At 37.7% G+C, this 24,637-nt stretch overlaps 1 long non-coding RNA gene across 4 annotated transcripts in view; it reads left to right on the top strand.

The window, feature by feature from the left end:
* Positions 1–24,637, top strand: part of LOC148219880 (uncharacterized) — a 72,455-nt gene that overhangs the window by 13,809 nt on the left and 34,009 nt on the right. For all 4 annotated transcript variants that reach the window (XR_015799350.1, XR_015799347.1, XR_015799348.1 and 1 more), the window contains exon 2: positions 21,845–21,979. This is a non-coding gene — a long non-coding RNA (uncharacterized LOC148219880). The remainder of the gene's footprint in view (positions 1–21,844; positions 21,980–24,637) is intronic.

Below are 24,637 nucleotides of genomic sequence, written 5' to 3'. Positions count from 1 at the left end.
GCATTTTAGTCCTTTCTGTTAGAATGAATGTATTAGATGTGCAGTGGAATTCACAAATACTAACTCTTGGATCAGTACTGCTATATTTAATTCATTTGGGTAACAATCAGTCTTCTAGGCCTGCTTTACAATACTGTACTACAACCAGTGGAAGAGTCCTGGAGACTGAGAACATCTGTGTGGATGGATTTTGCTTTAAATACAGAATATGGATAGACTGTAATTCAGAATTCAACTTTTAGCGAAAACCAAAACTGACTCAGACGGATCCAATTCTTTATTTTGCAAAAACCAAAAGCAAACAGAAATAGTTTTTCTTATCCTCCTGTCTGAGGCATTTAGGAAAAGCCTTGCTTTTCTATAGGTTCTACAGATGAGGAAGGATAGAAGCGTATAGAAGTCCCTTCTCAGACTTAGCAATTAAACAACCTTTCCCATTGCATTACAAGAAAATTTTCTATATCCTCCCTTCTTAAAGAAACTCAGAAGTTGAGAAATACTGGCTGCTCATACCTGTGTCATGTATCGTGTACATTTTCTCAGGCAGTCATGGAAGTCATGGTAGATACTTATTTATCTTCCAGTTGATATCCATAACAATAAAAAGATAAATAAACAGAAACCAAATAGAAAACACTGTTCAAGACTTTTTGCCAGTTTCAAGGGCGATTATCTTTTCGCACAGAGTAATATGTAAGTATATTTTCCCAACATTTACTTGACCATAAATAGCAGCAACTATTGCAGAAAACTAAGAAACATTTTAACTTTTGAAGTAATGGCAGTTCTAGTCTTTCCCCTGCCCACAAAAAGTAGTTACATTACACTGAGATAAAACCTGTGTCATTTCACTAACCTGGCAGCAAGATGTGTTTCTACTCCTACTTCCTGCAGATCATCGTGCTTTAGCTGCCAACACTGTGCTTCTGGTAGTATTTCCAAATTTTACTGATGTATATAGACATTAGAATATATCAGAGAAAGGATTAGTATATATTAAGTACTTTCATATATAGGCTATAAGTACTCTTGCATGCAGTGAAAGCACAGGATCATAGCCTTTGGTGTTACCACTGAGAATTAGCAGTAACAGACCATAAGCTTTGTAATGGATTTGTAAGTCTTCAGGAAAAGCAGGCTTATCAGGCCTGCTAAATCTGAACATTTAATGGCCAGCCTGCAGTTCTGGTTTATTTGTTTTAGCTGTGACAGTAATTTCTCTAGCTGATCAGTAGTCTGTGTCTAATTTATTTTCCTCATTATCTTTGTGTGGTACAACCACAGTTCTATATTGCTAGTGAACAAACAATTATTCTATAGAGAATTATAGGTTTGTATCTCTAACAAAATGATATGGTGTAAAGAAATACAAGTCTAGAATTATAACAGAGACCTTGAAAACACTGGATGCAACATAGTGCAGTGCAGGAATGTGATAATCTTGACAATAAAGACCTCCTCAGCTACAAAAAACTCCTTGATGATCAGTTAAGGAATAGAGTAACAAAGAAAACAAAGGAATAATATTTAACATACATAAAAGCAATGATATATAATATGCTTGGAAGAACCACAAGGCGTTGGAAAACACATAAAAGTAGGGTGGATACCATAGCAAGGTAAAGAAATCAGCAGTATGAACATCATAATCCATTTGGCAAAATACTTCAGATCTTGATAATTCAACATAAAACACTACCACCACCAGAATGAAACCACTTGCCTTAGGATCAGGAAAGCAGCAGTCAGGTGAGCATACTACCAGGAGAAGGAGTGGAAGCTAGCAAGTGTATATTACAATTTCAGCCATATTAGAGACCTTTTCCATATAGAAACATTCTAACTTAGTTTTCTTTAATTTTATGTTATATAACAGGACATGGGCTAGTATTAATTAAATTCCGATGATTTCAGGTGTACGAACAGGAAATTGTTGACTGTGTATGCTTATTACATATGGTGTTCTTCTTCCTCTTAGTCTATAAACAAAATTTGTGTGTAACAGTATGACTGGTAAAAGTGGGACCGTGCTGCACCCAGTGTTGCAATGCTGCTGTTCCTGAGATGGTTATCCTGGAGTAGGCATGTGTTCATCTCCTCTTTGGAATGCACCAGTTTATTAATTTCAATTTGCGACCAACATAACCAATATCATGAAATGTAAATGAGACACTACACAGCTCAGTGCTCGGTCTGGTGCCTGTCATGATGAGCACTTCTGAAAGCATCTTCCCTGTCAGGGCCCTCCTGAGTGTGATGGGGAGAGGAATTGCAGAGGCACTGGGCTACCTCTGGAAAATTCAAATACTAGGAATGAGAACAGGAACTCTTTCATCACTCAGCATGGGAAGATGGGTCAAGTTAGCTGACTCACAGGGGTCCTGGCCCTGGGTTGAGGCTTGTCATGCCTGGCTACAAATAGATGGCACAGCTGGCCATTTTCTATAGAGCATTGGGTCATGCACGTGACTTGTGGAAGACTTTAGCATGCAAAAGTGGAACAACCTTCATTTGCCTAGGAAAAGCTCAGTTTGAACTGTTATAGAGAGCCAGGGTAGAGTTTTAGACACCATGGGAACCCCTTTTCTTGTCCTTTTCTGCTGGGGAGCAAAAATGCTTGGACAAATTGCTTACTTTTAAAACAAAAGTAGTCCAGAGAAAAGCTCAGAGCTGCAATAGAAAAATATTATTTAATGCAAAATCCCTCAATCCCCTCTTTGTAGAGTAGTTAATAGAAACTTCCTATTGGGAATGCATCCTAGTTTGTCCTGAAAACTAGTCTGGGATTCACCTGCCAGTACCCTATCTGACCTAAATCAACAGCATACCAGGAACCGTGGCCACGGTAGGGATGACAACACATCTGTGTCAGACCTATGGCGTGACTACATTTCATTTACTAGCATAGAGGCAAACACTGAGACAAATTCTGCACGGATTGATGCTGCAAGCAAATTCACTGGGCAAAATTTTTATCTTCTCCTGTAGTTTAGTCAAGCCAGGCTAATCTGCTGGCTTCTGAGCTTTTCTGGCAATATTAGCCATGCAATAAAAGGAAAAATGCCTTAACATTTATGACATACTTTGCTTCAAGTCTGAACGTTCTGCTTTGCCATGGAAAAGTGTAAGATGCATTCCAGCACTGCAGAAGCAGGGATTAGCTATTGCTCATCATAGCAACTTATCTGTCAAAGCAGAGGGGTAGAAAAGCCTCATAATTTTTTTTTTAACTTAGATACATCTGTAATGTAAAATTTCTTGTGGCCTTTTCTTTGTTTTAGCTCAATTCATAGAAATAATTCTGATCTTTACACAACCCATGAAGATTAGAGAAATTACTCATTCAGGCACTGAAGGATCAAATTTTTATTTAGTTTTAACTCCTGACCTCAACAGCAGTGTTTTCAGAAGTGCATTTTTAAAGTAGTTGTATTTGAACACATTCACTCTGTTATTTATGTTTATAAATACAAGCACACATCTTACAGAAACTTCTTTCTGACACTGGGACTTTCCACTGTCTGACCTGAGAAGTTCTACTTCTGTTCCTCAGGGCTGTAGAGAGCCCATGTCCTCTGTGAGTACTTACAGAAGGAAATTGTAACACACATCTTAGGTTACATCACTGTGATTCACCTGTCCTACTCAGGCCACTATTTAACTGGATAGCTGCAAAGCACTGGCATGAATACAGCACCTCATCTGTCCTGCTACAAGGGAGTAAAGTTGCAGCTCCCTTACAGAGAGCGTGGTGTGTCTTTACCCTTTGACCCATCACTGCTGAGTCTGGCCAGCTGTATCCTACCTTTTCCTATCACACCTCAGGGACACAGGAAAGGCAGCTATCCTCGAGTGCCTAGCAGTGTAGTACAGACCCACGTAACATGGTAATGTTATCTTCTAATATTTTCAATTTTGTTGATATCAACTAAATATATAAGCAGACCATGCTGCATCTAACACATCATCCCTTTATATTTGGCAGCACAGACTTAGGCCCTTCTGTTGGCAAATGCCAAACTGTGCTAGAGGAAATTCACAAATATCTGAATATCTGCGTGGTGTTTTTCTACGCTGTAAGCAGTGTGGAGCAGGACATTCGGTGGCCAAAGGCACAGAGAACCTGATCCACAGCCATTTTTCAATTCTTGTAAATGGGAATCATCAATTGATGTAGATCTATAAACCATGGAAGAACTTCTATAGGTCTTTGGATAACCCCACGAAGAGTGGCTTTACCAGGCAAGATAAAGCATCTAGAATATCTTCTGAATATTGGAATATTTTCTAGAATATGTAGAATATTTTCTGGAGGTAGAAGGATGGGCACAACACCTTGGGGCTTTGGACAGACAGCTTAAATCATTTTACTAAGAATACTGATATGTTAAAAGCTCCTAGTCTATAAAAGTCTTTGGAGATAGACCACAGGATCATGAAAGCAGCTCAAACACATCTTTTGCAGCCCTTTTCTCACAGAATTGTACAAGCCACCATGACAGAGTATACATGCTCCAAACTTGATAAAATGAAAAAAATAATAAGCATTGTGATAAGCATGTGAGTTTCTTACTCCTTCTTTTAGAAAATAAATAAATAAGGGTACCAAAAGTATGAAAATGTTTTTGTTTTCATTAATTCTGTTATTTTTAAAATCAGATGTATCTTCAAAGGATATAAAGCTTGCACTTTAAGCAGTAAATCAAAGAGCATTATCAGTGCATATGTATAACACTTTAGAGTAAATCCTTTATCATTTCTGATTCAGAGTTATAGGGAACAGACCCAATTCTCCTATCCATAAATTCCTTCTGATGGGATGCCACTTATCTATAATAGCAAGATGCTTTTAATTAAAAGGAGAAAGATAAATTGAAATGATACCTCATGTCTGTTATCTTTATTACTCTGAAAGGCACACACAATCTTTTCAACTCTTGCCAGCCCAGATCACATTCTTAGTAACCAGATATGTAAAACTTAAAAATAAGTGTTTTTGGAAAATTGTCTTGGCCACATTTTTTTTTATTGAATTCATATCATCATTGTACTTTTACTTCATAGCTGAAAGAAATGTAATTTAACCAGGATAATATATTATTATCTAAGGCAAACATTCCTTACAAATGGTGAAGTCTGCATATGAACTGCCTTTCTCACTAACTTGAGATGAGTGCCAGGCATCAGATAATAAACCAACAACAACAGTAGCATCAGCAACGACAACAACAACAACAACAACAACAACAACAACAACAACAACAACAACAAATCTAGGGAATTTCTGTGAGCATCTGCCACATTTAATACTGTCAGTTTTTTATATCCTATTTATAACTCAGTGATACTCTTCCAAACTACCCATATGAAGACAAGCCATGTCATTAAAAGAGAAAGAAACAGTAAAACTTGGTTTTTATTTCCTTTTGACTTAGAAGGACTCTGTGCTTCCTCTGCATCAGTGCTAATAAAAATCCCCATTCTGAAATGGGAACACAATCTCTCTTTTCCTTCATTACTATCACTGGAATAATATTTCAAAACACACAGGGAACATGTGCAAACCGACTAGTGAGCCCCGTGTATATAATCTGCTGGAGTGCAGACAAAGAGAAGGAAATTATTTCCTTATAATTCGCCATACCAGCAGTATCATCATACATCTCAGGAGGCACACAGGGAGCATGCACAGAGTCTTTGTAGAAGATAGCATTTGCTGCTTTCTCTATAAAATGCCCAAAATACCAGGAGAATGTAGAAGAGCGTACACCCTTTAACGACCAGGATAGGCATTAATGCAGTCATCCAGGGAAAGACTAATTTTTTTTAATGGCCTATTTCTGACAATAGAGGTAGACAGGAGACTCAAATATTATAATTTGCATGGTCAATAAATGCTGGTTTTGATGTAGGCACTTGAAGGAAAATCCACTGTTGTGTGTCTTCACCACATGAAGAAGAAAGCCAAATGCACTGATCCACGTGCCTAAGACCCCAAGGGGTGGTGGGAGGTAAGGGGCAAGTCAGTGTTCAGCATCCTCTATTTTTCATCTCCTTATTCATCTCAAATTGCTGAGCTTATTTTTAAATGCCCACCTCGTCTCATAATTTTATCAGAAACCTAAAAGTATTACTTTAGGTTTAGAACCCCAGTCTGGTAATCATAGAGATAAAAGCTATATATAACGCTGCCTGGCTTGCAGCCCATGTAAATAGGTAAAATATAGTTTATCCCAAGTCATAAAAACAAGTACAGCCAGTAAAGAAGGGCCTGGAGAATGATAGCTAGAAAACTCAAGGTCAATTAAAATAGTGATGAAAAATTAACAGAATGAAATATTTTGTCCATGTAACTGATAAAAGATAAGGAGAGCTAGAATAGCCTTTGTATTCAAAGAGATGTTCTAAAAAAATTCAAAATCATACATTCACTGTCCAAAGAGAGTCATGATAGTTTGTACCAGGCTGCCTTCTCACCCAGTGAATTTAGGTTGAATGCAGAGCTGAAATCAATACTGAAGGCAACACTCTGTACTTTGAAGACCACTGTGGAAATAGGTTATTACATCAGCTTTGGTATTAAGTTTATAACACTCAACATGAAAGAAAGCAAAAATATCAAATGAAAATTCTGTTCAGTATACAAAGCAATCTCTCCCATTTATGGAGTTTTTACCTTTGAACCCAGCTGAGGCAGCACTTGAAAGACCGCTCTCTTAACTAGGGCAGCCAAATATCAGACTGTCTTAGAAAAGGAATAAATGGAGGGCTTGGGGCCTAGTTGTGAGGACACCTTTAGTGTCTTTTATTCACTATATTCATAGTGAATAAAATTCAGAACACTACAGAAAGCAGATGACCCAATTAACCACCTCTAGATATATAGGACTATTAGAGATATAAAGGGCTCATACTTGCCCTCTGCCCAGGTCAAGTGTCAATTCTGAAGATTACCAAGGACTTGCACAAAACTAGTTTGAGTTATTTGTTGCTCTCTACAAACTCAGTGTCCAGTAGCACACCTGAACTATTTTTCTGCCAGCCGATCCACCTGGAAACTTCTGTCCAAACAGAATTCTGGTATTACAACCTACTTGCAGCTTCACGGTGTTTCTCATTGAACAAGAAAAATATGGATTCTGCCTCTGAGCATTCAAATGAGACTGTGCATTGGACCAATAGGTGATGCCATGACTTGCCAAATTTCGCATCACGAGCAATTGCTTTTCTGTGATCTTGATGTCTGCTGCAGATAATGTACCTAAAGTTTTATTCCTGGCATTGGTTTTCTTCATATTAGTCTGTCAGTCTGTACTATTGATTATTTTCTTTTACCCACACTGGTGGGTATATCGACTAAAAGAAGCAAATTAATAATTTGCAATAGATAGTAGTGACCCTTAAAGTGGCTTGAAGCCCATAATGCCAGAAATTATCTCGATCCACAGAAAAAAATGGGTTTAGAACTGCTGCCAGATTTACAGGCTTGGGACCACAGAAGCCCAAGTGAAAGCCTACCCTCTCTGTGATATGCTTAGAGCATTCCTACAGATATTAAGGTGTAACACAAAAGGAAGCTCTGAAAGAATATGATGGCTTTGTGTAGAAATTATACTAGTGGAGCTCCAGAAGCATAAAACACTTTGAATCTTGGGAATAATGTAAGGAAAAGAGTTCAAGGGAGTGGATTGGTGTTGATCACAGAGAACAGCTGAAAATTAAGGAGAAATTTTCAGGCCATGCAACAAGGAGCCAAGTATGGCAATGAAACATGACCAAATAAGAAGGTAAAAAAGGTACAGTGATAAAGAATGCATGAAAATGGGAGGACAGAGAAACTAAAGATGGAAAATGAGAGCACTGCACAAGAAAACAAGCATTAAGAGAAAGACTGAAAAATAGCAAACTGAAAGGAATATGCAAATCTAAAAAAATAACAAATAAGAATCAGGTGGCATTTGCTCCCAATTTTAATTTTTAACTCTGCTTCTTGCCTTAGTTCAAAAGTAAAAGAGAGGAAGGGATATTTCTCTCATCTTTCTTTCAAGGTTGGAACTGGCCAATATCCCTCTGGAGGACTTGCCTATTCTGTTCAAAGTACTGTGACTACCTTCCTGCTCCTAGACAACTGTGAATTATGCAAACCCAGTATTTTTATGATGTATGTAGAGATTATGTGCAGACCACCAGCAAGGCAAGAGGAAATGTCTATGCCTTGGCTTCTAAATAAATCCTATGTCATTCAATACATTCATCAAAATCACTCTTTTAAGAAATGAAACTGAGAAGATATGAAATATTGATGTATTCTTACATGAAAAGGGACTATCAGTGGTAGATAAATCATATATCTTGCACTACTATCATTAAAAGTGTTAGATTTGACAACATGTTACAGAGCTTTTTTCCTTTGACAATTGCAACAAATCTGTGGACTTAAACCTTAGGTCACAACTCAAATCTCAGCAATTTACAGATGCAGCTGTTTCCTTTTGTTATCAGTAATTTTTATCTTCCCTTTGAAGTTAATCTATCCATCAAGTTGTACAAAGCTCAACAGGGTTTTCGTTTGCAGAAAGGACAAAGCCCTGTTTTTTTCAGTATTAAGTTTGGCTTCATTTTAAGCTTTTTCTTACTGATCGTACGTATTTGGTGTAAGTAGTGAGTTGCAGATCCTCATGGAAAGAAAAAGAACAGCTTTTGCTAATCTTTTCAAAAATATAAAAGAAATCCAAATCACTTCTGCATTAGTGGTCTTCATGCTAAGCCTTTAAAATATTCAATATGATATAAAATTTTCTTTTCTCAAGCATGAAGAGTAAGGAAGACAGAAGTGGATTTATAATTGTTATCTGCCTTTTGGGAAAAATCTTTGTTTTAAAGCTGGAGATATTGAATCTGTTCAAACAAAAAACAGCCTTTTTTTACAACTTCCTCTGAGCTTTGAACAATTTTTTTTTTTTTTAAAGTTTCAAGTACTTTGGGTTTTGATGAGGTTTTTTTGCAGTTTTCTTTGTAGCCCAGTGCTGGCATGCAGAGGAGACACACATTCACCTTGGTATTTTTTTGTCTTGTAAGTTAGTAGGAGTTAGTAGGACTGTTTGGTGGTATCAAGATCGCTTTTACTAAATCCCATTCCATTCCCTTTTCACATCTCAGTTTGCATGTTTTGTGGGAAATAGGGAGTGTCTGTAGGCACAGAACAATGATACTAGAAACAAAAATGGAGAAAAATACAAGAAAATGAGTCAATGAAAATACATTTTTGAAAGTCTATTGTGTAGCGACACATGAGAAAAAAGGGACATTTAGCCATTTTATTTCTTAATTTACTTTAAATGTCTTGCAGTTTTGTGCTACAGAAATGGATGCACCCTCCTTACAGTTGGTTTAGGATTAGCTGATTTGCTGCTCATTTTGTGCAAAAAGAAGGTTTTACTTCAGGAATGGCAGAGGAATTTTCAGCAGTTTTATCTTATGTGAGATGCTAACGGAAATATGAAATTTTGCCGTGAGGTCAGAGCTTCTGAAGGAAACATATTAATTGATCTTCTTGGCCCACCTACCATCAAGAGGCAAAATAAAATAAAAACAGTTCAACACTGTTTTTATTCTGGTTGGAATTGGAAATACAAATTAGTTAAATGAATGATGTATTAAAGTGCATCCTTAGATAAAGCAAAGTTAAACTGGAAAGCTGGACAAAAAATGTTCAAGGCTGAGGTAATGGATATGTGAACAAGACTGTCCGCAGTCTGAGTCAAAATCCTGTGGTTTACCTCTTTTTCATTACATCATTTAAATGTCATGGACCACATTGTTAGCAGGGGTACTATGATTTCTCAGTGTAAGCAAAAGCCTTAAAACTGAAAAAACTTGCTGCTGCATACACTTTGTATGCTCTGGATTTCCAGTGTATCTAACACAGCTAGAAGTTGGTACAATTTAAAAATAATAAAAATGAAAGATAGATCTCCTCTTACCTAAATAAAATCTCATTATTAAAGTGAAAACTTCTGAAAATCTTCTTCAAACTGGTACAATTAGCAAAATGAATGCATTCTAGAAGAATATGTCAGTATTTTTTTGACTGACAGAGAAAAAAATCTTTCCTGATTCAGTAAATAATGAGGAAGATCCAAAACCTTACAATTAATAATAAGTCATTTTTCTCAATTTCAGTAAGTTTCTTCTGTGGGTTAATATCATTTTTGGAATTAGTGAACATCAGGTAATTAGAAATGCTATGCAATAAATCTGATCGCTCTCACAGTCAGCAATCAAGGCTCCTCAGCCTAAAACCAGAGTAAAAGTTTGGACAGTAGATTATTTTCTTTGGGTTGCAGATGTCATTACAAACTCCTGTCACCCACTGATCATCTCTGAACTGGAAGTAAAATGAGGAAGAGCAAACATTCTTTGCTCATGCAGGAGTTCTGCACCTTGGGACCCTTTTGATAAGCCCAAGTGTCTCTACTAGCCTAAGCATCATTCAGTCACAAAAATAGCTTGCCCTTTCATCCCTGGGAAGCAAGTGATCTCATAAAAATGTTCACAATCTGCTACCACCCTTCAGGGACATGCTTTCAAAACCAGACACCCAGTTCAGGCTCAGAAAATCTTTGGGCTCTGACTTACTCTCAGAATGCAGCTTTTGTAAAGCATGCAGCTGAGTGCCAGAAAGCAAAGGCTCTGTTCCTGAATGGCTTTTGAGTTTCTGCACGGATTTCTGCAAATCCACTTTGACTTTCTGTACCACCTTTAACTTAAGTTCCACCACATATAAACACAATACAATGCTTATCTACCTCACTTTAAGGCTCCAGATTCTAGCATGGGATAGCATCAAAGGCATTCATTATGGAAATTACTGGACTTGTGAAGACAATAATTACTTATTCCTGTTGCACATGTCAAAGTCTATTGCCAAACATCAGTGTCCAGGAGTGCTACTTGGGCAAATCTGTCTTTACTACAAATGATTCTTCTCATCTACCTTCAAAAAATACCAAGAGTTATGCAAGTAACCTGAGATTCTCCTGGGAGATTTCAAATAGAAAACATTCTCTAATTTTTGCATGAGTGTACTTTGCTGACTGCTTCTACCACAGTTTTTTGGCTTTTTGTTGCTGTTTTGTTTGTTTGCTTGTTTGTTGTTTTCTTTTTTTTTTAATAACATTTAAAATTATTGAGAAAAAATAATTTACAATTATCAGGGAAAATAAGCATACTTGTTTTTAATAGTATAAATAAATTGCTTGAATTCTGTACCACAAGTTAGGCATCTACATTAGTATATCTCATGATCTTCAGCAACAACGGCTGCTGCACTCAGGGATTGCTAAAGCATTTCCCTCACAAGGAATGGTCTCTATGCAAAATAAACAGTCAATAATCAGATTGGTGCTTCACCTGTCCATGCTGAGCACTTGCTTCAGTGACCTCATTTTACTCCTGCAGATGACACCATCAGAACGAGCATTTTAAGATTGCTTAAAGAATCATGCAAAAGTACCAGTAAAAATAGTTTAATAGAAAAGTGTCAGTATGACTTAGTTCATTGGCAAGGTTCACTCTACTACTTACTAGATGGTTAAAGCACACTGAGGAAAAGCAAACAAAAATCCAGAGTCAAACAATTCAATCCCTCAAAACAACCAGTGGAGGAGGAAAAAGGGTGTGAAGAGAAAAAAAAAAAGAATAGAAAGGGTAAGGATAAAAAAAGAATATGGCCTAAAGAAAGATAAAAGGGAATATGACCTCAAGGTCCAACTTAACAGCACCTTAAACTTACCAGCATTTAATTTAGCTTATAACTTAAGCTAAATGGTTTAACAAAGGACTCATACAGGATTTACTATACCACAACAGTATCTTACTTACAGGCCTAACTTACAAATCTGAAGTACTTTGAGAATCTAAGAGAGCAGCATTTCTTGTGCATTTGGTACAGAATATGCACACTTGCATGCACACAGACACAAAGAGCCTGTACAAGGTGAAAATTTCCCCTCGAGGGTAGTGAAATACCCACTTCAGATGCCTTTGTGAAGGGTGGAGCCTCAGGGAGTCGGGGGTGTCACTGTTCAGGGATCTTCTGAGTGCAGCAAACTTGGGAGTTCCCTGGCTCTGAGAGGCCCCGCTCAGAGGGGCTTCACTGGTCACAGCTGCTGCTCCAGGGGAGCTTAAAGGGTCTCACTTTGGAACACTGTTTGTAGGGCTGCAAGAGAGGGGGCTTTGATGATAACAATGTTCCATTCTGGCCATGCTTTGGGATGGAAATTTTATTTGAAAGTCTGAGAAGAAAACACAACATATTATGCCACTTGGGTTCTTACTTAGGGAAAAAAGTTTGCAAGGCCGATCATTTAAAAAAATGAGCAGGAGCTCATTAGACATCACAAGTTCCTGTGAGTAGACAGTGTTTCTAATAAGCTCAAGATGAGCTCAGCCCGGATACTGCTCATCAGGATCCATTTTTAAAATTTCATCCTGACATTAAGAATGAGGAATGTATCATAAACACAATATTTCAGTGCATGTTACTCGCACAGAGTCATATTTGTATGATAAAAAGTTATTATAAATTTTTAAAATCGTGTTTTAATGGCACTTATTAGTCTGTAGACATATATAATAGTATGCTAATGTAATAAGAGAAAGGAACTTTCAATATTGTTATATTATTAATATAGAGAAGTAAGTGGCCTTAGTGTTTTAATGCTTGTTTAAAACTTAGAAGATACTCTGATAAATGTTTTGGACAAAAGCGTAAGTCTGTGACAGGTCAATATAAAATAACCTGTTCATCCTACACAAGCTGCAGTCTAAAAAACCACAATTTCCAATATAGTACCCTTTATATTGGAAAGACAGGTGTCCCAATGGCATGTTTTGGTGAAAAGTAACATATGCTCTACAGCATTGACTGGAATTCAGGACACTTAGGCTGATATTCATCTTCCTAAATTTTAGTCACCTGAAATTTGGACTTGTGAGTCTAATCTAGTGACCTTGGACTCTTTGCATAATCAGTGGAGAAAACCAGAGATATAGCAATTCATTGACATATCAATTTTAGTATGAAATATGCCTTCTTCTGAAGGCAGTTTCTAGGGTAAGTAGCTCAGACCTCAATATTTAAATTTTATATGTTGAAAGTTAGGGTAGAGAATTGTACCATTTGTTAAAATTACCTTGTCCAGCCTGAGTTTAAGAAAAACACAAAAAACCAGAAATTGAAAAGTGCTGTCTCATGTATCTAGAATTTTTCATTCTAGATTACCAGCACTCCATGAAGAATTATGGAAATAAATTGCCAGACAAATCTACTGAAATATCTTCAATAGAGTTCTAATAAAGTTCTTCAATAGCGTTCCAATTCTGTCTAACTGTAAAGAAGCCTTTTATCTTACAGAAATTGCTTCAATAGATTTGCAAAAAGCTATCACAATACTTCTCACTTGTCATGTATTAGGAAGAAATTCTGATGTGAAATATGCTGGTATTTTTTTTGCTGTTTTCCTGCATAGATGCTGTCAGTCACTTTAGAGACAAGACTCTTGTCAAGACACACTTTGTCCAGCTACTGTGACAATTCTTACAGTATCATTTTTGTCATAAATACATCATTGTCAATGCAATTACACAAATATGAAGTGAGATTATTGTGAACTATGGAATCACTTCCTTCCTCTATCTGTTTGTAGTATCTATGACCTAACTCCACAAGAAAAGGCACATTTGTCCTGAGGACATCAATGAGTAGACAGTGCTCTGGAACCTGTGATGTATTACACAGAAAAAGTTCCTGTATTGCTTATTTACATGATAAAATAAAAACATAATAATTATTTTGAGATATTAGAATATGTTTTTAAACTGCTGTTGGTATTCACATGTTATCTCTCTCTACTTGTGAGCCATTGATAGATAACAAGTTTTGGATTACTCAGTATATAAAAGACAATAAGATATGAAAACAAATCCATGTAAAGACCAGGTGAGGAGCTACTGAAAGGTAGGCTGCAGAGAAGAAAGTCAGATTTTCTCTGTTATGCACCAGGATAGGGTAAGAGTCAATAAATGCAAGGTGGAGTGAGGGAAATTTCAGCTAGATGTGAGGAAAAATATGTGTACTCTCTCAGTATACGAAAGAGGAGAGACTGTAGCATTTCCATGCTCAGAGACAATCAAACCCCATCTCCAAATCATCCTGAGAAATCTACTGCCTGTTTCCAATTTGAGCAGGGAGGGACTGCATTCAGTGACCTCTTCCAACATGAATTACTTTGTCATACTACACTGTCCATGCCCATTCACCCACAGAATGGGTGCTTAGTTTGAAGAACCCCGGCATTCTTGAAAGATTTATGAAGATTTTAAAACTATTGGTTTACATGCAGATGGAAGAACTGTGCACCCATCAGTCTTATCCAGTTCAAGAATGTAAATTGTCCTGGATTGTCTGTAAAATATCAGGGCAAACATAATCAAAACAGCATCAGTGTCAATGAGAAAAAGAATCCAATAAATTATACATGCAGAATTACCACAAACTGAGGGTTTATGCCTGAAGGATCGATTAGTTATTGTTACATTTTATGCTTAACTTGCATTCAGATTAAGTGTAAGATACTCACTAGAGAAATATCAGGATCAAAACTGTCTGTATAATTACTGTACATGTCTTTTTATAGTATGAAGATGAAGTTTAAAAGGAATTTTTAATTAGGTATAACCTTAGTAATTTAATGTAGCAATTACAATCCTTAATGGAACACAGTATTTTTCTTTTGAATCCCTTCCCTTTCCTTGCACTAATGGGATGAGAAAAGGGGATTTCTTTTTTATTTATTTTCCAGTTCTTTTTTGTATATACTTCATTAATCAATGGCATCATAAATTCCGTATTTAACAGTGGTGGTTTTGGTCTTTTGTACCAACATTTGTATTTGCGAAACTTTAGATTTTCACCGTGTTATAGCATACATAATAAAATTAAGGCATGTTTATATTTGCCAGCTTGGTAATATGTAATAATAAATTTTCATTTAGGAGTAGTAGGATATGCAGTGTGAAGTGACAAGCTCTTAAACTGACAATGACTATTATATCTCATAGGAAAACCAAAATTAGATATGACACATATTGAAATACCTGTAAATAAAATATACTGTGTTCTGTACCATAAAATATTTTTGATGAACATGCTTGCATATTAAAACAAAAAAATGCTACACACATTAATAAAATAGTACGTCCAAAAAGATGACATCTCTGTCCTTATAAGGACTAGAAAGTCAACAGATTTTATATAGAAGGGAAACTGAGAAAAAGAAGTCACTAATACCTTAAACTAATCGGTTTGAATTTTCTGTTTTTCATCCATATTACAGAATTTAATTTGGAGTTAAATCTATTTGTGGTTACAAGTAGATTTTTTAAAATTGCTTTCTTCCTCAGACTAAGTTCTCCTGTCCACAACATTGTTTTGGTTCCTGTCAGGTGAGTAGAGAAGTGAGTTTGCTTCTCTCTGCTCTTTCTTTAGTTTTGCTGAGTTTACAATTTAAACATCTTTAAAATCTCAAAGTTCATTTGAAACTGTTTCCATGGCATATTCAGCCTCTTTGACTTTACAGAGATATTTTGGTTGATGCTACAGTTTCACTCACTTTTACTACGGTTATTTCACACAGTCATTGACTTCACATTTTATTAAATCCCATTTAGTATTATCCTCTTAAAAAGAATTATTATGCAATCAGGTTATATGGCATTTTTTGGCTAGTGTGATGGTTATGATATCAATTTGAGCAAAATCTGACAGTCCTAACATGATCTGTAACATATTTCACACTACCCCAAATTATGAAGGCGGCTGCTGAAATAGCACTGCCAGAGAAAATCAGAAGTTTCTGTTGGTGAGCCATATTTCAATTTCTAATATATTAAAAACAACTTTTACATGAAACACTTATCCATGAGACAACCTGTAATATGTAGAATTTCTAAACAAAGATGTGCAGTAGAGATGGGGTAAAAGGTAAAGGAAGAAAGGCCTGAAGTCTGCACTTAGAAACCAAAGCTTGATCCACATATAGGGTCTGTCTGTAAAGGAAATTAGTTTCTGGAGATAATTTAACTCCCTTCCTTGTGGAGCAAGAGTTGCAGAGAGTACAATCCTCCCCATCACTATTCCTTACTGTTTCAGCCCGATGCACATTCCATTCCATCCAATCACACAAAATACCTGATGTCCTTGATACAGGAGCCATTCACAGGTAGGGGATATTTTTGCAAAAACAGTGCTATTTTGTGAAGAGGAATTTATGGTTTCTTTATGACTAGAGAGTAGCTGCCTAAATTATTTTAGCTCGAGCAGAGTGTTTTAAAATACCTAACGGCTGTTTGTCCACTGGCACTCAAGTGAGAATACATCTCCTCTACCATGGAACTGCATATGTTTTCTATGGAAATGTGGGATTAGAGAAAATAAGGGATGGGAAGGGGCTGCACAGTGCTCAGGCCTTGTCACTGCACAGACTCAGGGTGGAACATGCACCCAACCCAGAGCTTCGGGCTTTCCATAGCCTGTGCTTCAGCAATGTCCCACAGCACTGCTGAAAAACTACAGAGGTACATCTCACTACCAAAGTAAATCCTGATTATCCCAGTCCCTGCAGGTTTCGGGAAAATTATCAAATATCAAGAGCTGGCACTTTCACCAGCTGGGTAAACACAACCATTTTCTAATGTGATTTGCAATGCAAATACATGTGGATTTCCATTCTTTGCATCCTTAAGCACTGAAAAAAGCACATGCAAATATTTAAATTCTAACGTTGAATTTTTCTCCCGTTCATTGAGTCCTGCACTTTTTATACTCAATTTGTGGAATTAAAATGTTTCCAGTGTCTATACAGCTACTCAAAACACCACCACACAGTGCATCTGTAACAAATTGCACAAGTGGAGCACCATTGTAATTGTCACTAAATGGATTACCCTTTTCATTTGTGAAGTGTACTTTAAAAAGAGGCAAAATGTGAGAAGAAAGAACACAAAAGAGAGAATTTAATTAATTTTTTAAAAAATGATACTGGGTCAGATCACTGATGTGGAAACTCCTGTAGTCTTTGCTGTGTAATCAGGGGATTTCCCAGCAACCTAGCTGTCCTAGCTGAAGGTGAGCACAAGGATATGAGGAATGAAAGAACAAAATTGTTCCTTTCTGCTTTCACTTTGAGGATTTTCATAATCTTCATTGAAAGAGCTTCGTATACAAAACACCTTCAAGGATGTAAAAAATTTATTATTAAAGGAGAAGGAAAAAAAATAGAGGAAAAATAAAATGTAGCTTCTGTGACCTGCTTAAAGCTAGGTAGTAGTTTTGTGGTAGAGACCAGACTGCAGCCTAGAGTTCTCATTTAGGCTAAAACATCTGAGTAGATGAGGGCAAAGAATCGAAGTGTTTGGGTCATTTGGAGCAAAACCAGCTGTACTGGGAGAACATGAGGGACATGAAAAGATGAAGACAGTAAGGGAAAGAAACAAAATTACAGTGTGTTTCTGCAGGTAAAATGCAAGCTGTTGCCAGTGCATAAGTGCATCTGAGGATGATAGCATAGCTCAAAGGCTCTGTTTGGGGGGAGAGATAAAATGGAGAACAAAAGTTCTATGAGTAGGTGTCAGGCAGTAGTAGAGCCAGCATCATTGTGGGGGTGAGTATGAGTGTCAGCACTGGGGAGCATGAGAGGGAGGATTATGAGGAGATATGATTTTCACTCCAGGAGAAAAAATATTAGGCAAACAAAGAGAAGCAACAGAAGGCAAGAGGAATAGCAGGGAGGAAATTGGGACTGTGTGGTTAGGTGTGGGAAGAGTGTGGTCTGCAAAAAGGCTGCTGATGAAAAAATACTAATAATAAAGAAATTAACTCAAAGACAAATCACAAATCAAAGGAAGAAGAAGCAAACAAAGGTATCCCTGTAGAGGAGAAAAGTAATGCTGGAATGAGAACAAATCTAAGAAAACATAAACATGAATGAGAATATTATGAGCTTGCAGCAATCTTCAGAAATTATTCCTTATAGTTTTTATGTAGTTATGCAGGATTTTGAAAAGGCGGATCTCAATCTGCATAGAAAATATCATATAATATTTGGGTCACAGACCATTTCCCTGTAGCACACTGCCTTTCACATTTGCATTATACAGTCACATTATGAAATACAAAATTCATCCCCCACCACTCATTCACAGTACCTACAAGGAATTATCTATAGCTCTTATATATTGAGTTTTCTGAGGCAATGGGGTCTCCCTCCTAGAGCTATGTACCATTTGGGTGTCTATTTAAGGAAGACAACATAACTGAGATACGCATTTCATAAGGGTACCTAGGGTGGAAAGGATGACACTGTCAAGGAATTTTAATTTTTTTAAATAACTATCAGAAGATAGTCACTATCTGTGATAATTTTCTGTGATGAAACAAGTAATTTCATTTGTACAGACTTTGTGATGACAGGCAATTTCAGCAGATACAAGGCATCTGCCAGCATTCTTCAGGATCTTCCTGACAAATTGCTTGCCTGCAGAGCCATGAAGAGCAGGCTTCTCCTGCCAGAATCACAGGTAGCAGAGCAGCAAAATCATACCTCCCTCAACTCTCTCTCTTGCCTCTGAGAAACCGCTGTGAAAACCAGAGCACCATCAAGGCCATATCTTCCATGTGAATTCATTGCCTGTTCTGTTTCCCCTTCTCTGGCCCCGCTGGGGTGGCTGCCCCACCCTGCAGCTGCCCAGGCTGGCACTGGGACTACCACAGCAGGAGCAGAGTCAGCTCTTTCTAACAGCAGCTTAGGAAGCACCTGTTTAATTGTGCTGTGAGATTCATAATTGAATAGTTTTTGCTGTTTGTTGGAGATAAGATTTATTTCTTCACATTTTGGTTTTATTGGGGAGGGACTATTTTCATTGTTACTCTAGAAAGCCGGGCTCATTTCTCTGCGTTTCAGAGCAGAGGACATTAAATACCTGTGCAGCATGTAATACGTTGGGAAGATCAGGCAGTAGCTTAAAATTGCCTTTCTTCTTATGGCACATAATGAATGGGATCTGCTCCGTCAGTCCTTGGGAGGCTACAGAATTCAATTACTCTCCTCTATTTCAAAGAGCACCAGCAGCAAGATACTGCCTCCGACACGGTGTTACAGACAGATTTAAGAATGGAAAAGACAAAAGGTATTTACAAAGCATTTTATGACTGCTTTTCAGCTGTCCTTGGGCATATCCTTCAGAAATGGCTATGCATGTATGTGATGCTAAATGGTGGTGCTGCTTCACCTGAAGGTACTAAACTGTGTACATGTTTCCACTACAGGGCAAGGCTAGCCTGAGACATTCAGTCCACAGGAAAGACATTTTCTCTGTAAATCACCAGCAAATGTCAATGCTTTTACAATTTTAACAGTTGTTAAAGGCAGAATCTCAAGGTCAGTTCGAAATGGAATCAAATTTTACTGAGGATTAACATTTGTAAACAGCAATCTTTGAAAAACCTGTATCAATATATTTTGAAGAAAGCTATTTTTTCCTATGAAAAGAACACATATATGATCCCTTAAGGCTCTTTATGGCTGATGGAGTGTGCTGAACCTGAGCAGAAGATAAATAAGTTGAATTTGAGATTAATTTCTGAAAATGCAAGGCCTACAGCCATTCATGTTTGTTTCAACAGTTGCAATGTAGAGAAAGTCCAGCTCCTTTGAGAGATTTTAGCACGAATATGAAACTTGGTAGTAAATTTTATGGTTCTATTTGCTTTGCAGCATAACTTAGAGCCCTGTTTATTTACTTGTACACCTCACTGTGACAGACACGAGTAATGAAAGAGGCAGTGGCCCCAAGAAAGCTTGCACTGAAAAAGACAACAAAATCGCCTTTGCACGCTGGAAAAAACAAAATATTCTCAAGACCTTAGTATATAATGAGAAAAGACAAGACAGATTACTAAAACGAGAAAACAAAACAAAATAGGTGACACTGTCTTTTTCTTAATAAAGTGTTTCACTTTCAGAATGACATAGTTTTTAACCTTCTGAGAGGAAAGATGAGACATTCAGATAATTCACCGTGTAACAGGAGCAGCTGTTACAGCAGGCCAAGGAGATGCAAGTGGGTGTGGCAAATATCTACAAAGTTGTGTGAAAATCCTCTTGAGAGAATAGAACCCATTCCATCTTTTAAAAGTATTTTAAAAATTTAAGTGTTTTAATTATCCTCAAATTATTTGTATATGCATGTATACATCTGTATACATGCCTCTCATACTTTATTGCCTTTGAATAACAAGAAACAGGATCAGAGAATTGAAGCACCCATGAACTGGCAGAGCATATTTAGGAGAATGACAGGGAAGTCCATTTCATTGGCTGGTGGGGATACTTGAGGCAAAGTTTTCACTCCACTTGAAAACTTGCACTTGCATTACTTTTAGACAATGGTACTTTTCAGCAGCGTGTTGGCATCCCATAACTCTCTAAGTTTTTTGGTAGTTACACTATGAATTTAAAGAATATATGACCCAATAAGTAGGTTTTATCCTCTCCTTCAAAAACAGAAATCATAAGGTACATGCTATTCTTTGCAACAATCACCAGCTGAGCCCACCATGCTGCAGGCAGACGTGTGTGAACTAAGTAGAGATGTAGAAGCAGACCCTTTATGGTGCAACAATATGACTCAGAGCCCATTTGCCACAACACATGATTCACAACAGTGAAGCAGAAGTCTTCAAAGGCCATGAATACATTAAAAAAAGAAGTCAAGTTTTCTCTTCTGTCACCCAATCAGTCTAGATCTAAGTGCTATATCTGAACTAAGCAAGTCACACAGAGCTGAGGACACGCCTGTTTATCTGTGTCTTGTGTACCTATCTTGACAGGGCACTGAACCTGAGAAGTTGGAAATTCCATGGTCGTATATTTTTAAATAGCTCCCAGCCAGGCAAGTGGCTTTAGCTCATGAGCACCCACCCAGATAATTATCCTCTTGGCAACATCCTTTCCTGTGGAACACTCAGAGGCCTGCTCAAACTGCATGTGGTCAGGGGTCTGAAGCTGATGTAAAGACCCTCACCTACATCCTCTTCTCTCATCTCAAACTCCTCAAAATCACAGGTTTGCACAAAGTATGAAAACACACTTATGACAGTCCTCAGTAAAATAATCGGAGGATGACTCATATAACTCAATCTTATCTTTAGAAGAAAAATAATGACAAACAGCTGACATTTCTGGGGCTCTACAAATCCACCTCTGTATTGGCATCAGTCAGGCTCAGGTCTCTAGCTCATGAGAGCCACTTTGCCATATCTGTGTTTGGAGGCAGAGCAGATGCCCATGATGCAGTATTAACTGTGCTGGTGTGTGAAGTCTGGCAGGAGAATAAGGACATCTTCTGTATCAGCTGTAAGAGAAACTGGAGTCTGATCCAGAGGAACCACAAAATTGCCTTATGTGGCAAAGCCCTGACTTAGAAAAGTACAGAAATAAATGCCTAAGTATAAGACTAATACATAACAGAAAGAAAAAACATGGAACTAGACAAAGCATAATTCATACACATGGGAAATGCATGGCATCACATATCTGGTAAGAGGACTGAACATTAAATACCATATTTGAAAATTGGGTGGTTTATCTCAAGTGAAATAGGATTTTGTTTAATTTTTGTTTCTCTCAGAGCTGGGCAAATTACATTTAGTCTCCCAAATGTGAACAGCAGTTTTAAAACTTAGCTGATCCTAATCCTCTTCCATAATTCTTCTCTGCCCTAGATATTATCCTATGACCTCTTTGTCACAGCACTTTAAAAATGTGCAACTGCCGAACTCATTACACTTTGGACTGAAGCATGAATGTGTATCAGCTATTCTCGCTGGCCTGTAATGCTCAGAGGTCCTCTCTGAATGGTAAGTTACATCTCCCACAGAGATTGAGTGACTGAGACAAAAAATACAACAGTGAAATTATTTTTTAAGTTATTTTAGGCCTGGGGAGAATATCTTCTAGTTACATCAGCATTGGACATGCTGTAAGAAACACACTAGAAAGAGCTGGAACAGCATTCAGCCTCATGAGAAGGGAAAGAAATGGAAATAGGACAAACGAATCCAAACCAAACCAAAATCTATCATATCTGTGCCTTTTGTCAAATTTCATTTCCTTTTTTTTTACATATGGAAACACTTTTCTCTGAACCCCATGCTACAGCTCCCTTGACATTGTCTGTGGCATACATTTTAGTAGTTGAAAAGCCACTAAATTTTATAAGACTGGTGATGCAAGGCGATTAGAGACCAAAAGGAAAGGTTCGTGAACCGTAAGCAGTCAGCCTCACTTTCACAGGCAGTTATGACAGAGTTTGGTTTCATGTGAAACCTCCCTTCACATCCAATTAAGTCAACCTAGAGCTCTTTGCTGCCTTATCATACATTATGAATAAAGAAGAGATAAAGAAGACAGAATCCACGAAAGTAAGGAAAACAAAAAACAGTTATAGAGAAAATGAGCATTTTCTGCAATCTGACACTTGTCACAAGTTGAGTGCCAGTAGTTTAAACATTTCTCTCTCAGACCCTAGGCAAACTGAAGGTGCAGCCCACTTGAAGGGCCTCAGAAGTGAGGAAAGGAGAGAGAAGAGCAAAGAAAACAATTCATAGGAAATGTTCAGCTACCTCTTAAGTGGGGGAGCATGCTATCCTCAGGCTTCTGCTGTTTACAATAGATGTCTCAGAACCTTTGGGGTTACCTGCAAAAGCAAACACAGAAAGTTATGAGTAGGTTCTGCCCAGAGTGCACACTGGCAAATAATCATAGCCAAAAGAGGTAATAGGAGAGGGGAAAGTCCCGCCCTCCCCCAGAACAAAGGAACTGTTTTACAATGGAAGTGCAATGGAAATGCAAGAATAAGCTGAGAAAGAAGTTTCACAAGTGAAACAGTCCAGTTCCTCAAGTGAGTGATGCTAAATTCACTTCTGCACTTTGTAAACTGAATTAAAACCAGAATTATTAACCAGAGGGTGATTAATCTTCTTCTTCCAAATATGAACCTCTGAAATTTTAACTTTAATATAGGTGAAAAGATCACACAAGCTAAATGATTGGTGTGGTTTAGTGTGGCAGGCAGCTAAACACCACACAGCTGTTTGCTCACTTCCCAGAGTGGGATGAGACGGAGGACTGTAAAAAAGGGAAAACTTGTAGGTTAAGATAAAGGCAGTTTAATAGCATCTAAAAAGAAGGGAAAATAATAACGATAATAATAAAAAATATACAAAACTTATTATCTACAATGAAATTAGTCACCACCCACTGACTAATGCCAGTCCCCAAGTAGTGAGCTCCCACCCACAGCCAGCCTCCACCAGTTTTATTGTTCAGCATGATATTGTATAGTAGGGAATATACCTTTGGCCATTTGGGGTCAGCTGTCCTGTCTGTGTCCCATCACACCTTCTGGTGGTCCCCAACTCTTACTGACAGGACAGCATATCAAGACTTAGGGAAAGTGCAGCTCAGCAACAACTAAAACATCAGTGTGTCACCAGCATTATTGTCTTCCTGATTGCAAAATACCACTATACTATCTACTAGGAAGAGCACTAGTTCTATTCCAGCTGAAACCAGGATAATATTCCCTCCTTACTCTAAACCATATATGTCATGCCCAAATCCTACACTTTCCAATACATCCTGACTAATCATCACCTTTCCTGTCTTTTCATATACATACAGATATAGTTTCATTAGTCTATGGGTAGTCTCGTGGAGAAATTTAGTCCATGAGTTTGGGCTCCATCTGTCACAGCAGTCCTTCAGGGCAGGAAAGATGATCTCTGATGGATGCTGAAGCCAGTTCTGGTTCTGTCACTGCTGAGCTTGTCTGGTTCTGTCATTACTGAACTTTCATTGGTTTCATCAGAATTAATTTCTCATTAATCCAGATAATTCTTACTGCAGTAATGTTGATATGGCATATAGCAACCATAGTGGAGATGAAATACAGTATTATGCAGCAATTAACATCTTACAATTCAAATAGTTGTCCAGTCTTAGCCAAAATCAAATCCCCATGAGGTACATACCAGAGTTCCCGACCCTCCTGCATACCCACCAAGTGTACCCAGGTCCTTGAGCAAAAGAAGTCCTGTGGATGGATCTGCCACTGCCTGAGGCAGGAATAACCCAGAGTGACTTCCCCAGCATGTTTTTAATGTGCCCTACAGAACTTCATCCCCTTCTATAGTATGTGAATTTTTATTGGGCAGGGCCAGCTCAATTGGCAGATCACCTAGTGTTGACTAACCAGGAGGCTTTTGCTAAATTTGCATTCCAATATTTGAAGGCCCCAGCAGTCATTGCCCTCAGTGTAGTGTTAAGTCAGTTATATAATTTGATTTTCCGTCACTTGGGTGGATCCTGTTTGCTACCGGTGACCAGTATAAATGGCATAGCAAGTGACTGGCCATCTGTCCCCTTAGATTATGGGGGCTTCATTCTGCTCTCTGTCCCTGTCTTTCAGCTCAGAGAACTCTGTACCCCAAAAGCAACTGCTCTGACTATTAAAA

Source organism: Sturnus vulgaris, chromosome Z (genome assembly GCF_052056855.1).
Source record: "Sturnus vulgaris isolate bStuVul1 chromosome Z, bStuVul1.hap1, whole genome shotgun sequence".
NCBI lineage: Eukaryota > Metazoa > Chordata > Aves > Passeriformes > Sturnidae > Sturnus > Sturnus vulgaris.
The sequence above is the reverse complement of the archived record's forward strand: the minus strand, read 5'-3'. Positions and strand labels throughout refer to the sequence as shown.